General features: G+C 47.6%; 1 protein-coding gene across 1 annotated transcript in view; it reads right to left on the bottom strand.

Moving 5' to 3' along the window:
- Nucleotides 1–15,132, bottom strand: part of LOC138246497 (von Willebrand factor-like) — a 59,033-nt gene extending 43,901 nt beyond the window's left edge. The window contains exon 1 of the mRNA XM_069201144.1: nucleotides 15,047–15,132. The gene's annotated coding sequence lies outside the window, so the exon portion shown is untranslated. The remainder of the gene's footprint in view (nucleotides 1–15,046) is intronic.
- Between the last annotated feature and the right edge of the window lie 1,919 nt (nucleotides 15,133–17,051).

The following is a 17,051-nucleotide window of genomic DNA, read 5'->3' as shown; positions in this document are numbered from 1 at the left end:
CATACCAATCCAATTCACCCAACTCCAATCGAATCCAACCCACTCCAATCCAATGCACCCCACTCCAGTCCAGTCTACCACAATCCATTCCAATCCACCCCACCGCACTCAAACCCTCCCCACCCCAATAATACACCCATCCCTATCCAATCCACCCAAATCCAATTCACCACATCCAATCCAATCACCCCACCCTAAACCACTGCTCCCTATTCCACATCACTCAATCCAATCAACCCAACTCAATCCAATCCACCTCACCCCAATAGACTCCATTACACTACAGCACACCCCAATCTGATCCACCGCTATACGATCCACCACAATCCGGTCCAGCCCACTACAGTCCACCCCACCCCAACCCACCCCACTCCAATCCACCCCACTCCAGTCCTGCACATTCCATTCCAATCCACCTCACCTCAATACAATCCATCTCACTCCAATCCAACCCACTCCAACTCACTCCACTCAATCCAACTCACCCTACCCCAATGCAATCCACCCCATTCCACTGCAATCCACTCCACTCTACCCCAATCCAATCCACCCCACCCCATCCCAGTTCAGTCCACCATACTCCAATCCATCCAGCCTAACCCGCTCCAATCCAATCCACTCCACATCACACCAATCCACTCCACTCCAATCCACCCCACCCTATCCTAGTTCATTCCATCCTACTCCAGTCCACCCCAATAAAATGCAATCCACCCCAATCCAATCGAACAACTCCCCACCCTAATCCGATCCACCCCACCCCACTCCAATCCAATCTATCCCAATGCAGCCCACTACAACCCAATCCAATCCACCCTACCCTTTTCTAATCCACCACAACTCCTATCCAATCCACCCCACTCAATCCACCACCCCACTCCAATCCACCTCGCTCACTTCAATCCTCCACACTCTACGCCAATCCACCCCACTGTATCCCAATCCAATCCACCCAACCCCATCCCAGTTCAGTCCACCCACTCCACTCCATTCCAATCCAATCACCCCACTTCAATCCAATCCACCCCCCTCTGATCCAATCCATCCTACTCCAAACCAGTGAATCCAGTCCATCTCACTCCAGTCCAATCCACCGAACTCCCATCCAGTGAATCCAGTCCACCCTACTCCAATCCAATCCACCTCACTCCATTCCAATCTAATCTACCCCACTCCAATCCAATCCACCCCACTGCAATCCAATCCACCCCACCCCAGCCCTATCACTCCAATCCAATCCAACCACCCAACCCAATCCAATCTAATCCACCCCACTCAAATCCACCCCAATCCAATCCACTTTACCCCATTTCAATCCACCTCATTCCAATCCAATGCACTTCACACCAATCCACCCCACTCCACTCAATCCACCCCACTCTACCCTAATCCGATCCACCCCAATCCAGCCCAGCCCAATCTATCCCACTCCAATCCACTCTATCCAGCCTTCCTCACTCCAATCCAGTTCACCCCACTCACTCCAGTTCAGTCCACACCACTCCAATCCACCCCACCACATTGCAATCCACCCCACTCCAATCCACCTTAATCTAATCTAACAACCCCCTTGCCCAAATCCAATCTACCCCACCCATGCCAATCCAATCCATCCCACTGCATCCCACTGTAGGAGGCTGGCCTGGTGTGTGCCGGGTACCTATGGTACTTACACCTTATACCAGGCCCAGGTATCCCTTATTAGTGTACTGTAGTCAGTGTCTATAAGCCAGGCTCTCTAGAGGTAGCTGTGGATGAGAAGCCAAGCTTATCTACAAGACATGCAAAGCTTATGCAATACCACTTTAGTCCCACTTAGTACTTACATACATGAAAGAACACACTGTGTTACAAAAATAAAGGTACTTTTTGGTGACACAAATACCAAAAATACCATAGAGGCTAAACCCCCTTAGGAGGTATGTAATACACAAATTATATATGTAGGAAAGTTCAATCTTTCTTGACATGTTACCCCCAATTTCTGCCTGTTTGTCAGTGTTTTTTGCCTGTCTCACTGGGATCCTGCTAGCCAGGACCCTAGTACTCATAGTTTGTGGCCTAATGTGTGTGTTGTCAGTATGCTTAACTGTGAAGCAGAACTCCTCTGGTTATGCTTTCTCTACTTACCAAATTAGTCACTATAGATTAGTGACTCCATATTCCAATTCCAATTGGCACACTGGCCCCCCCCCCCTTATAAGTTCCTAGTATATGGTACCTAGGTACCCAGGGCATTGGGGTACCAGGAGATCCTTATGGGCTGCAGCATTTCTTTTGCCACCCATAATGAGCTCAGACAAACCTTTCTTCAGGACTGCCACTGCAGCCTGAGTGAAATAGTGCACACACTATTTCACAGCCATTTTCACTGCACTTAAGTAACTTATAAGTCACCTATATGTCTAACATTCATTTACTGAAGGCTAGGTGCAAAGTTACTAAGTGTGAGGCCACCCTGGCACTAGCAAAGGTGCCCCCACGCTGTCCAGGGCCAATTCCACGGACTTTGTGAGTGCGGGGATACCATTACACGCGTGCACTACATATATGTCAATACATATATGTAGCTTCACAATGGTAACTCAGAATATGGCCATGTGAGGTGTCTAAGATCATGGAATTGTCCCCCAATTCCGAATGTGGTATTGGGGGGGCAATCCCACGCATCCTGGGGGCTCCACCATGGACCTCCAGTACTGTCAAACCAGCTCTCTGAGGTTTCCACTGCAGCCCCAGCTGCTCCCACCTCAGAGAAGGGTTTCTGCCCTCCTGGGGTCTGAGCAGCTCAGTTCCAGGAAGGCAGAACAATGCATTTCCTTTGGGAGGAGGGTGTTACACCCTCTCCCTTTGGAAATAGGTGTTACAAGCTTGGGAGGGGTAGCCTCCCAGAGCCTCTGGAAATGCTTTGAAGGGCACAGATGGTGCCCTCTTTGCATAAGCCAGTCTACACCGGTACAGGGACCCCCAGTCCCTGCTCTGGCGCGAAACTGGACACAGGAAAAAGGAGTGACCTCTACCCTGCCCAGAGCTCCTCAGGTGTGTCCCTGGCATTAGCCATCTTGGATTCCAAGGTGTGGGGACACTCTGGAGACCTCTGAGTGGCCAGTGCCAGCAGGTGACGTCAGAGGGTAGGTAGCCAATCCCCCTCTCAGGGCTATTTAGGGTCTCTCCTCTGGGTGTTTCCTGTCAACATCAGGGCAGTGCGCGCTCTACGGGCGACTAGAATGCAAAAACCTAGCAATTTCAAGCTAACGTAATTTATGCATTGCGCTGATATGCTGTTGTTTAACCTTTTGCATTGCAGAGTTTAATTCTGAAGACTTATGTTCAGCGTGCATATAAATACTGTTCATATGCAATGTATTGCTGCAGGCTTTCAGACTGTGCCAGGGTGTGGTCCCTTTCCAGGGCCTTCTAGAAGCTTTCCCTGCAGCATGCCTGGGTGTGGTTTGTGGGCTGGGCTAAGCCTCTACAAAAGGGAGCCAGCCCAGTTCCATGTGCTCACTATTCAGAGGTCCTGGTACAGAGCAGCAGCAACTTCCTGACCTCCTGTTCCGAAGGCCTACTTTGATCTTCCAGGCCTTGCCCTTTTCACTTTGCCGGTGATTCTAGATCAGGGCGGTAAGACGGAGGTCGGGCTGGGCCCCCGATCCCGTTCTCAAAGGCTTTCGAGTTCTTGGGCCTAATTTGTATGATAAAACAATTGGCTCTCATGCGTGTGAATGCGTGCTCGAAGTTTGATGGCATTTCCATGCTAACTCTTGAATCGATAAGACGCGCGATTCTTTACTCGTGCATAATTCATGCTATTCATTGTGCGCTACCATTTTATGGCATTTACTAGGTAGCTTTCGAATTGGCACGACGCGCGATTCGTTTCCTGTGTTTAATTCATGTTATTCAGTGTACGCTACCATTTCTTGGCATTCATATGGTGGTATTCGAATCGGCACAACGCGCAATTCATTTCCTGTGTTTAATTCATGTTATTCAGTGTACGCTACCATTTCTTGGCATTCATATGGTGGTATTCGAATCGGCAAGACGCGCGATTCATTAGCTGTGCTTAATTCATGTTATTCATTGTACGCTACCATTTCCTGACATTCATATGGTGGCATTCGAATCGGCAAGACGCGCGATTCCTTTCCTGTGCTTAAATTCATGTTATTCCTTGTACGCTACCATTTCTTGACATTCATATGGTAGCCTTCGAATCGGCAAGACACGCCATTCCTTTTCTTGTGCTTAGTTCATGATATTCAGTGTGCGCCACCATTCCTTGGCATTCACATGGTGGCCTTCGAATCGGCAAGACGCGCGATTCATTTCTTGTGTCTAATTCATGATATTCATTGTGTGTTACCATTTCATGACATTTATGGGCTGACATTCGAATCGGCAGACCGCGCAATTTATTTCTTGTGTTGAACCCAGGCTATTCATCATGCGTTACCATTTCATGGCATTTACTTGATGGTACTCGAATCGGCAATACGCGCGATTCATTTCTTGTGTTTAAAAAATCGCGATGTTCATTGTGCGCTACCACATCATGGCATTTACTTGGTGGCCTTCGAATCAGCAAAACGCGCGATTCATTTCTCGAGTCTAACTTATGTTATTTATTGTGATCAATCATTCCATGGCTTTTACAACCTTTGTGAATATCTGCAATGTGCGCAGTTCATGTTCCAGCAATTTAAGAAAACTAAAGTGCTAGAATTCTAGATGTGATATTGTATGTGCATAATAAGTTCCTCAAGCACAATTCATATGGTGGTATAGAAATCATTCAGATTATTTCCTGATTCTAATGCAAAAGACTATACTTGAATTTGAAAGTTGTATTTAACCTTTCTTGGTTCCCTCACAGGTATCCAGTCATCTTGAAGCCTGGCTATTTAATTCCATGATTAAGTTGTCCATGTTTTCAGTATGACAATGCTTAGAGTCATAGCCTAGTACTGATTAATATGATATAATCTTGATATTGTGTGTTTTAACCTTTTGCTTCCCACAGGTCTCCTTCCCAGCCGTTCCCTACCTAATCCCCTTTTCCCCACTTGGACTCTCTTAGACTCTGTGACATTCTAATCAGAGTATTGGAGCTGTCTTGTGGTGGAAATGTTGGGAATGTTCACAGACCCCGAGGATCTGGTGACTCTGACATTTCCTCAGATTCAGCTTGGAAGACTCCTCCAGGAATCCTCTGCATCCTCTGCTTCAGCTTCTGACCGTCGGATCAACCGCAGACTGCTCCAGGAACTGCTGTAACTGCAACAAAGTATCCAGGATGACTCCTGTGACCTGCAACTTCAGCTCCAGCCAGCATTTGCAACAGTTTCCAAGGTGTGCACGCTCTGAGGAGTCCCTGTCTTCACCTTGCACCAGAAGAAGCAAAGGAATATCCTGTGGACTGGCAGAGTCACTTCCCTGCGCCTGCAGGCACCCTTCTGCGATGACGACCGGTTCTCTGGGACTTCTCTGCTGACGACGAGTGTGCTCCCTGGAACACAGGTGGTCGACCGACATGACCCAGACTGTCCTAAGGTCCAGCTGTCCAAATTTCGGGGAGGTAAGAGCTTGCCTTCCCGGTTTGCAAAAGTACCCCTGTGCACTGCGTCATCTCCAGCTCCTTCGGCTTTTGTGCACTTCTTCCAAGAATCCTTTGTGTACAGTGTAGCCCAGGTCCCCAGCAGTCCATCCGGGGATGCACAACTCGCTGAGTTGTTCTCCAGCGGCATGTGACCTTTCTTTGTTGCACCAACCGCACTTTGCATCTTCTTTGTCCCCGTGTCCTGGGACTCCCATGGATGCTGCCTGGTCTTCTGCGACTCTTCCAGTGTTGAGAGCCCCCCCTGTCTCCTCAGTCCGAGTTGAGACCCCCAGGTCCCTCCTGGGTCCGGGCAGTGCCATTTTGACGCAAACCGCAAACTTGCTTGAACCAAGGCTTGTTGGACGAATCCAGTGACGCAAACAGCCTGCATCCAACAACTCGACGTGGGACATCTCCTGCACCATGCAGGAACCTGCAGTTATCTTCTTTGGACACTTCTTCTAACCGGAGAATCCACTTTTGCACCATCTGCTAGGTTGGCAGGGGCTCCTGTCCTTCCTGGAATCTTCTGCGACTTCTGGAGTTTGTCTCCTCTCTTCACAGATCTTCATGTCCAGGAATCCACAGGTTGTTGATTGCAGTCTTGCTTGGTTCTTGCAATATCTCTTATCACAACTTGTAGTGTGTCCTGAGGAAACTTGCAGTACTTTACTCCTACTTTCCTGGGCTCTGGGGTGGGGTACTTTACTTACCTTTGGTGTTTTCTTACACTGCCAGCACCCCTCTACACACTACACTTTCCTGGGGGGGAATTCATGATTCGCATTCCACTTTCTTACTATATGGTTTGTGTTGCCCCTAGGCCTATTGCATTCTATTATATTTTCTACTGTTTACACTATTCTATGACCATTTACTTACCTAATTGTGGTCTCTAGTATATAAATTGTGTATAATACTTACCTCCAGAAGGAGTATTGCCTCTAAGATAGTTTTGGCCTTGTGTCACTAAAATGAAGTACCTTTATTTTTGGTAACACTGAGTATTGTCTTTTATTGTGTATAAGTACTGTGTAACTATAGTGGTATTGCAGGAGCTTTGCATGTCTCCTAGTTCAGCCTAAGCTGCTCTTCTACAGCTACCTCTAGACAGCCTAAGCTGCTAGAACACTGCCTACATTTCACTAATAATTGATAACTGGACCTGGTATAAGGTGTAAGTACCTTAGGTACCCACTACAAACCAGGCCAGCCTCCTACAATATACATTAGATTGCAGAAATAGGCATAGAAACAGTTAGAAAACAGTGCAATTAGTGAAAATCACGATAGAAAGAAATAGGCCTAGGGGGAGCACAAACCATATACTAAAAAAATGGAATGCCAGAGTCTGTCCCCCACCTAGGTAAGTGTAGTGTGTAGAGGGGAGCTGGGAGTATCAAGAAAGCCCAAAGGTAAGTACCACAACCCACACCAGTGACCAGGAAAGCAGGAGTAAATCACTGTAAATTTACCTGATCACACACAGAGGAGAGAAGAAGAATTATGCAAAGCCCAGAAGAGACTGCAAGACACCAATACGGATTCCTGGAGAAGAGGACCTGTGGAAGAAGGGGACCAAGTCCAAGAACCACAGCAGAGTCCAGGGAGGGCAGGAGCCCCTACCCGCCAGGATGAAGGTGCAAGAAGTCAAGAAGGAGAGTCAGCACTGAAGACGAAGTTGGGTTCCTGGAGGATGCAGGTGATGTCCCACGCCAGAAGGAGGATTGCAGTCTGGTTTGCGTCTTTGGCTTCAACCAACAAGCCGTGGAACACGCAAAGCTCTTGGTTAGCAGAAAGTGGAGCAGCCGGGAACCAAGAAGGACCAGGTGGACTCTTCCCAGGAGGGGAGTCAGCACCCCAGGCAGCGCCCACAGGGGTCCCACAGGATGGGGACAAGAAGGCTACAGAAGAGACCCACGCAGCACAACGCAGAACAACGAGAAAGGATCCCACACCGCAGGAGAACCACTCAGCGAGCTGTGCATCACAGGAAGGAGTGCGGGGGGCTGGACTTCAGGATGCCTGATGATCTTGTGGAAAGGATGCCAACAAGCCTTGGCAGCTGCAAAGGACACAGTGCATGGGGGTACTGTCCAGCGTGGGCAGGCAAGGGCTTACCTCCACCAAAGTTAGGAAGTTGGAAGAGAGGACAGTCAGAACTATTTCAGTCTACCACCCATGATGCTGGATCCACGCAGCTCAGCATGAGAGGGTATCCACAAAGCCGGTCGTCATTGCAGTTGGTGCCTGCAGAAGCAGAGGAGTGACTCCTTCACCGCAAGGAAGATTCCTTCTCCCTTCTGATGCAGGCTGAAGACGGGCTGTCCTCAGAGGATGTTGGGGAAATGTTGCGGTTGCTGGAAGGAGGCAGAGATACAATGTTGCAGGAGGCATCTTGCTTCTTTGTTGCAGCTTGTAGGGTCCTGAAGAGTCCAGATGCATTTTCTTCAGTCAGAAGTCGAGTTTTCAGAGGATTCCTGCTGGAGTCTTGTACTCTGAATCTGATGACCACCCAAGACAGAGACCCTAAATAGCCCTGAACCTATCAGGAGGAAGCTCTGATGTCACCTGCTGGCACTGGCCTCTCGGATGCTCCCAGAGTTCCCTGCCAACCTTGAATTCAAGATGGCAAAACCCAGGGACCCTCCGAGTAGCTCTGAGCACCACCCCTGGGGTGGTGATGGACACTGGAGTGGTCACTCCCCTTTCCTTTGTCCAGTTTCGCGCCAGAGCAGGTACTGGGGGACCCTGAACCAGTGTAGACTGGTTTATGCAAGGAGGGCACCAAATGTGCCCTTCAAAGCATTTTCAGTGGCTTGGGGAGGCTACCCCTCCCAAAGCTGTAACACCTATTTCCAAAGGGAGAGAGTGTAACACCCCTCCACAAAAGGAAATCCTTTGTTCTGCCTTCCTGGGCTTGGGCTTGAGGATGGCAGAAACCCGTCTGGGAGGTTGCAGCAGCTTGGGCTGCCCAGAAACCCTCACAAGGCTGAAATGGCAATAATGGGGGTCCTCTAAGGAGCCCCCAGAGTGCATGGAATCATACAACCAATGCTTGCAAAAGTCTTGGGGTATGATTCCAACATGTTTGATACCAAACATGCCTATTTTCAGAGTTACCATTATGTAGCTGTACATAAGTATTCACCTATGTCCAGTATACGCGTAAAATGGTGTCCCCGCACTCATGAAGTCGGGGAAAATGGGCCTGGACGGTGTGGGGGCACCTCTGCTAGTGCAGGGGTGCCCTCACACACAGGTACCCTGCCCTCTGGGCTAGAAGGCCTGCCATAGGGGTGACTTATAAGTGACCTGGTGCAGTGGAAAATGGCAGTGAAAGGGTGCTTGCACCTTTTGACGTAGGCTGCAATTGCAGTCCTGCAGAACCTATTGCCTGGGCTCCCTATGGTTGGCAAAATATATGCTTCAGCCCATAAGGATCCCCTGGACCCCCGATGCCCTGGGTAACTAGGTACCATATACTAGGGAATTATAATGGGGCACCAGTGTGCCAATTGTGGGATGAAATACAGTGATAACAGTTACCAACAACTACATTTAGGGGGAGAGCATAACTACTGGGGTCCTGGTTAGCAGGATCCCAGTAGACAGAGTCAAACACACTGACAAACAGGCAAAAAGTGGGGGTAACCAAGCTAGAAAGAGGCTACTTTCCTACACCCACCACACCCCAATCCAATTCACCGTACCCTGTTTCAATCCACAGCACTCCAAGCCAATTCACCCCACTCCAATACACCCACTCCACTCAAATCCACCTCACTCACTCTACTCCAATCTACCCAACTCTATCCCAATCAAATCTTCCCCACCACATCCCAGATTAGTCCACCCCACTCAAATTAAATCCATCCAGCCCACCCCACTGCAATCCACCCCACTCAAATCCAATCTACCCCACTCCATTCCAGTCTACACTACTCCAATCCTATCCGCCCCACTCGAGTCCAAACCACCCCTTTCCAATCCAGTGAATCCAATCCAATCCACCTCACTTCAATCCATACACCTCACTCCAGTACAATCTAATCCACCTCATTCCAATCCACAACACCCCACGCCAATCCAATCCACCCCAGCTCTATCACTCCAATCCAAACCACCCAGCCCAATCCAATCTAATCCACCCCACTTGAGTCACACCAATCCAATTCACCTCACCCCATTTCAATCCACCGCACCCCACTCCAATCCACTCCACCTGACACCAATCCACCCCTTTCCACATAATTCACCCACTCTACCCCAATCCATTCCAATCCAGCCCAGTCCAACTAATCCACTTCAATCCAATACACCTCACCTCATACCAATCCACCTGAACCCAAGCCACTCCAGTCCAATTCATACCCACCCCACTCCAGTCCAATACATCCCACTCCAGTAAAATCCACCCTACTCCAATCCAACTCACCCACTCCAATCCAACCCACCACACTCCAATCCATCCCACCCAACTCTAGTCCAACCCACCCCATCCCACTCCAGTCCAACCCAATCCAACCATACCACCCCAATCTTTCCAAGTCAAATACAGTCCACTTTAAATCACCCCACTACAATCCAATCCAGTCCACATGAATCCAGTCGAATCCATCCCAATCCAAATCATCTTAATCTACCCCACTCCAATCCAGTTCACCCCTCTCCAATCAATCCACCCCACACCAATCCAATCCACCCCACTCCAGTCCCATCCACTCCACTCCAGTTCAACCCACTCCATTCCAATACAACCCAATCCAGTCTAATCCACCACAATCCATTCAACTCCACTCCACCCTAATAATCCACCCCAATTCAATTCAACCCATCCCTATCCAATCCACCCTAGTCCAACCCACCACACTCAATCCAATCACCCCACCCTTATCCTCCCACCCCAATCCATCCCAGTCAATCCAATCTACTCCACTCAATCCAATCCAACCCACTCAATCCAATCCACCTCACTCTACTCCACCCCCACTCCCACTCCAATCCACCCCACCCTAATCCAACTCATCCTATCCCTATCCAATCCACACCACTTCACTGTAATCCACCCCACTATACTCCAATCCACCCCACTCTACCCAATCCAGTGCTCCCCACCCCATCCCAGTCCACTGCACTCCAATTAAATTCATCCAACCTACCTCACTTCACTGCAATCCACCCCACCCCACTCTACTCTAATCCATCCCATTCTACCCAATCCAATCCACCCCACCCCATCCTGGTCCACCGCACTCCATTCCAATTCATCCAACCTACACCACTCCAATCCACACCACACCAATCCACCCCACCCCAATTTAATCCACCCCACCACAATCCAATCCACCTCACACCATCCCAGTTCAGTCTACCCCACTCCAATCCACCCCACCACAATGCACTCCACCCCACCCCAGTCCACCCAATACAAACCAACTCCCCACCCACTCCAATCCACCTCACCCCACTCCAATCCAATGCATCCCACTGCAGCCCACCGCACCCTAACCCAATCCACCCTACCCTGTTTAAATCCACCCCACTCTAATCCAATCCACCCCACTCCTCTCCACCTAACTCACTCCAATCCACCCCACTCTACTCCAATCCACCCCACTCTATCCCAATCCAATCCACCCAATCCCATTCCAGTTCAATCCACGCACTCCAATCTACCCTACTCCAATCCAGTCTGCCCACTCTAACCCTATCCACCCCTCTGCAATCCAATCCACCCCACTGCAATACTATCCACCCTACTCCAGTCCAATCCACCTCACTCCAGTCCAATCTAATCCACTCCTATCCAATCCACCCATCCCAATCCAATCCACCCCATCCCAGCCCTATCACTCCAATCCACCCCAATCCAATCTAATCCACCCCATTCGAAAGCACCCTAATCCGATCCCCCTCACCCAATTTCAATCCACCCCACGCCAATCCTATCCACCCCACACCAATCCACCCTACTCCACTCAATCCACCCAACTCTACTCCAATCTAATCCACCCCATTCTAATCCAATCCACCCCACTACCTCAATCCACTCCGCCCCATTCCACCCTATCCCATCCCACTCCACTCTAGAACACTCTCTGCCACTAAACCACTGCACTCTACTCCCCTCTACTCAACTCTTTGACACTCTATTCTCCCTACTCCATTCTACGATACTCCAACAAATCCACTCTATGATACTCTGCTCCCCAATTCAACTCTGACACTCCATGCCACTAACTTTTAGCCACCATGAACAGCAGCCACACTGGTGTACAACATGGCAAAACACATTGCCTAAGCCAATAGCTCTTGTATAGGCGAGACTTATTGGCTTTGCCAATGCTTGTTTAGTAATTTACTTTTAGGTGCAAAACATGTTTTGTGAAGGAAAGTAGTTTGAAAGCACTGTAAACCAGCGTGGAGCACTACTTTGCATTTCTTAGAGTCGAGAGGCTGTTCCATGGGAGGTAGATGAGCATTCCCATGCAACCACCCATAGTTTTTGATGCACAGCCCTATTTACCAACAATAGCAGACACGGTTTTGACAGGGTTTTGAGCTACTTGCAAGCAGGACTTAAAAAGATAAATGATTTAATTTCTTCTTTCTTTTCTGACTTTGCATGTGAGCTGTATTGTTCAGTACACATAAAAAGTAGAAAAAGTTTTGAAAGTTAGTCTAAACATAGTATTTTGTACTGGAAGGGAGCCCTTCTAGTACAAAATGTATACCAGGCTTAACCTCACACCATTTCATTATGGCTCAAAAGTGTGTTTGTGGCACTCAACAACAAAATTTTGTGGAAGCAGTGCTAGGCAGAGGGGAGGAGAGTGCCATATCTCTGTAGATATGGCACTTACTTACTACCTCCCTGTCATGCAACCCAGTACAGGAGTTTTGGCTGCTGTACTGAGTTGGGTGACACTTTCATAAATCTGGCCCCAAATGTGTAGTTTCAGGCACACTTGGGCACATTTCTAAGTCAAGTGGTAATTGCAATTAACTGACTTGAGAACTCACTCATTTACTTACTCATTCTCTCACTCACTCAATGTATTCTTCACTTTGTTTTCACTTGTTAACTCTTAAGCAGGTTTTGTCTATTCCCTGGAGTATTAGAATAGGTTCAATGCCATTTTCAAGCTAGCAATGAGCAAAATTATAGTAATGTTTGTGTGATGGTATAAAATTCATCAGTTTGCAATTTCACGAGTTTACATTTTTTGCTGTTTTACCTCTGTCAACATTCTCTGGCTTTTGCAGGAAAACATTCCTGAAAATTCAATCTCTAGCCAGCTATTTTAGAAAAATATTCTGCTAAAAATCAGCACAACGTCAAATGCTGCTTTTTCCACTAGCATTTTCTGCTGTCTTTTAAAACTATTTGATCATTTCATAAAATTTTTCCAAGTTCTCAAAGAATTTCACAATCTATGTAGAAGCTAATTTTTACAGTTTCACACAAGCCCCATAAAATCAACAAAGTAGCCCGTGTTTCAGTTACATTAATACGTAAGTGGCATAATTCAGTGAATGAGGATTTTAAACATGAGGAGCAGTGGAAACTGCCATGTAGAAGCTCAGTAGCGTTGAGGGCCTCATTTGTAAGCCCTCGGCACCACTGTTGCATCATTTTGTTTTACGCAACGGTGGCACAAGCAATGCTCTACACTGCTCCACATTCACAAACTGACACATTAGGCCCAGTGCACCAGTTTGTAAAGCCTTGTGTCACATTTTACCTGTGCCAGGTATAGTGTATGCAAGGTAGGCATTCCCACGGGAAAAACCACGCGCAACTGATGAAATGAAATTTACATTTCACTGCTTTATTCAGCTACTTCACTGTGTCAGAATTTTACTGTCTGCTCAGAGCAGGCTTTTCTCTATGGGAGCCTCCTTGCATTGCTTGAGTAGCATCATTTTTTTGACACTAGTCCAGCAATGTGTGAGTTTAGCGCCACAGATGCATCAGAATTTCTAACGCATCTGTGAAAACGTGCTCCATGGAGTTCTGTATTGTAAATACAGCGCATCCATGGCATCGTTAGGGGGGTCATAGGGCAGCGTAAAAAATCTGAGGCATCAGAGCTGATGCATCTGATTCTTGTAAATGAGGCCCTGAATGTGTAAAAAGGCTACTGATAGTATATTTAGTCAGTCTGCTGACAACCTTTTGGCGAAGGATCCTTTTTAGGCGAGCCTGGTTACATCAATACCTGGGGCTGTAGTATGAACAGTTGCACTTGGTCAGAAAAGAGCTGATCAGTTCTTTTTGCACAATCGTGCTTTCTAAAATGCCTACATATAACTTTAAATTTTCACTTAGTGCATGAACTGCAGACGGGCAAGCTCAGAAACAGAGAAAGTGCAGTCACTACTCAGTGGTTCCAACTTGTGCTTATATAATGGGTGCCTATAAATGCATTTTGACTCCTTTCTTGAATGAAGGGATCCATACTCAGTGAATCATGAGCATTGCATTCACTAATCTAGTGTAGGTTGATGCATAGCTATCAACCGTGCAGCACGTACGGTGGCTCTGGGGTACAGGTCTATGAGAGGCCATCTGCATCCTGATTATGGTTCTACTTTTTTACCAAATTGGTATCGGGTGCATTATCTGTGCTTGGATTTGGGCCCATTACATCATTGATACAAACCAAGTAACAGGCTGGATACAAACACCCTTTGCACTTTGCATTTCCCGGGGCTTTGCACCTTGGGTGAACACTGCTGGCTTTAATCCTTGCACTGACGTTGTCTTGGAGGTGACAACTACTATTGTCCTATTGATAGACGTGGCAGGTGTCTGGTTCTGAGTTTGTGAAGTGTTGTTATGATTTATTGCGTTCTAGAAATGTGGGGATATTTGACCTGTTCGATGGTTTATTGATGAATGCCCAATGCAATGTCCATAGATGACTTTATCAAGGACCTGCTATCCTCATCCTTCCCACCCTCCCATCGCCCGAGTCCTGTGATATGGCACATATTGATCGTTGTAATGTAGAATAAATGAGAGACCTCTTAACAAGATTAAAAAAATACAAGAACACATGCAGCTGCTTTGTTTCCAGCAACAGAAAAATACTGGGTCAAAATGGATGCTAGTTCTTAATGATAAGAGAATCCTACATGTTCCTCAAAATGCATAGGATATGAACTACCACTTGTGAGACTGTTACACACTTACACAGGGGGTGCAGTATCACAGTTGACAGTAAGTGCAGAGTGTAATGAAGCAAGTACTGCCTATATGTTATCCTTTTAAATATATACTATTATTTGTTTTGTTGTCCTGACGGGCATTAGTATAAAGTTAAGAAACAGTTGTTGAAAACTGAATTCAAATAAACCATTGGATTGAAGACAGTGAAGCTATTCTGCTGAGCAGGTAAACACATGAAAAATAATGGATTGGTGGATAAAACTCACCTCAGCTTTTTTTTGCTTTCTGAAGCACCACTGCCTGAAAGCCGTTGCTGCTAGGAGATGTGTCAAGTTTATATAGCCAATGATGAATTTTTTGAAAGGGATTGTCATAGTAAATATAATGTGATGAGCTTATGACAAGAGCAGCATTGCCAAAAATGATGTAAGCGACAACATCCTACTGGGGGATTCTTAACTGGCTGCACAAAGACGCGCACATATTATGTCTCATGACAAGCAGAACACATACAAGGATGCATGCAAATGTCTCATAATGAGTGTGAGAAAGTGCCTATCTTCACTTGGCCACTCCTTTTTTTGGGAACTGATACAGCTGCTGTTTTATTGATTGTGCGCACTGGGACATTGCTAACCAGGTCCCAATGCATGTGCTCTGCCCACTAAAACAGGTCAAAATTGGCTAAAACCCTCAGTGGCATATTTAACTTTCATACAAGGCCATCATATATACTGCCTAAAGTACACCAATAACATGGAAATGTCACCTGCAGCACTACGGTGCCACCCATCCAGTAGTGTGCCAGGACACACACAACTCAAGTCCTACCATAGAAACCTGGGTGCTGCAGTTTTAAAACTGCAACCTGTAGGAAAGTACCCTCTTTTTGGCATGTTACTCCCAATTTCTGCCTGATGTCAGTGTGTTTGACTGTGTCACTGGAGTCCTGCTAACCAGGACCCCAGTGCTTTTGCTCTCTCTCCCCTCAAATTTGTCACTACATGCCGATAACCCAGTATTTCATCCCAAATTGGCATACTGATCACCCCTTATAAGTCCCTAGTATATGGTACTTAGGTACCCAGGGCATTGGTGTTCCAGGGGATCCCTATGGGCTGCAGCATTACTTTTGCTACTCATAGGGAGCCCATGCAAAGGCTTCTGCAGGACTGCCATTGCAGCCTGTGTGAAATGGTGCATGCACCCTTTCACAGCCATTTTCACTGCACCAGGTCACTTATAAGTCACCTATATGTCAGGCCTTCCAACACTGAAGGCTGGGTGCAAAGTACTTGTGTGTGAGGGCACCCTTGCACTAGCAAAGGTGCCACCACATCGTCTAGGACCATTTTCCCAGACTTTGTGAGTGCGGGGACACCATTTTATGTGTACACTGGACATAGGTCAATACCTATGTCCAGCTTCACAATAGTAACTCCCAATATGGCAATGTAAGGTCTCTAACACCTGGGAATTGTACCCCAATACTGATTCTAGTATTGGTTGTACAATCCCATGCACTCTGGGGGCTCCACAGTGGACTCCCAGTTCTGCCGTACCAGCCTTCTGAGGTTTTCCAGGCAGCCCCAGCTGCTGCCACCTCACAGACAGGTTTCTGCCCCCCTGTTGCTTGAGCAGCTCACGCCCAGGAAGGCAGAACAAAGCATTTCCTTTAGGAGAGGGGTGTTACACCCTCTCCCTTTGGAAATAGGTCTTACAGGCATGTGAGGGGTAGCCTCCCAGAGCCTCTGGAAATGCTTTGAAGGGAATAGATGGTGCCCTCCTTGCATAATCCAGTCTACACCAGTTCAGGGACCCCCATTCCATGTTCTGGCACAAAACTGGACAAAGGAAATGGGAGTGACCACTCCCCTGTCCATCACCACCCCAGGGGTGGTGCCCAGAGCTCCTCCAGAGTGTCCCTGGGTTTTGCCATCTTGGATTCCAAGGTGTTGGGGCACTCTGGGAGCATCTGAATGGCCAGTGCCAGCAGGTGACATCAGAGCCCTCCCCTGATAGGTGCTTACCTGTGTAGCTAGCCAATCCCCCTTTCAGGGCTATTTAGGGTCTCTCCTCTGGGTGTTTCCTCAGATTCGGATTGCAAGACTCCAGGAGGAATCCTCTGCATCCTTTACTTCATCTTCTACCGACGAAACTGCATCTGGACCCTCCAGGAACTCTACAAACTGCAACAAAGAAGCAAAGACGCCTTCTGCAACATTGTATCTTCAGCTCCTGCCAGCAACTGCAACTGTTTCCAGGTCCTGC

Source organism: Pleurodeles waltl, chromosome 7 (genome assembly GCF_031143425.1).
Source record: "Pleurodeles waltl isolate 20211129_DDA chromosome 7, aPleWal1.hap1.20221129, whole genome shotgun sequence".
NCBI lineage: Eukaryota > Metazoa > Chordata > Amphibia > Caudata > Salamandridae > Pleurodeles > Pleurodeles waltl.
Note: the sequence above shows the minus strand (reverse complement) of the source record. Positions and strands in the feature narration are given on the sequence as shown.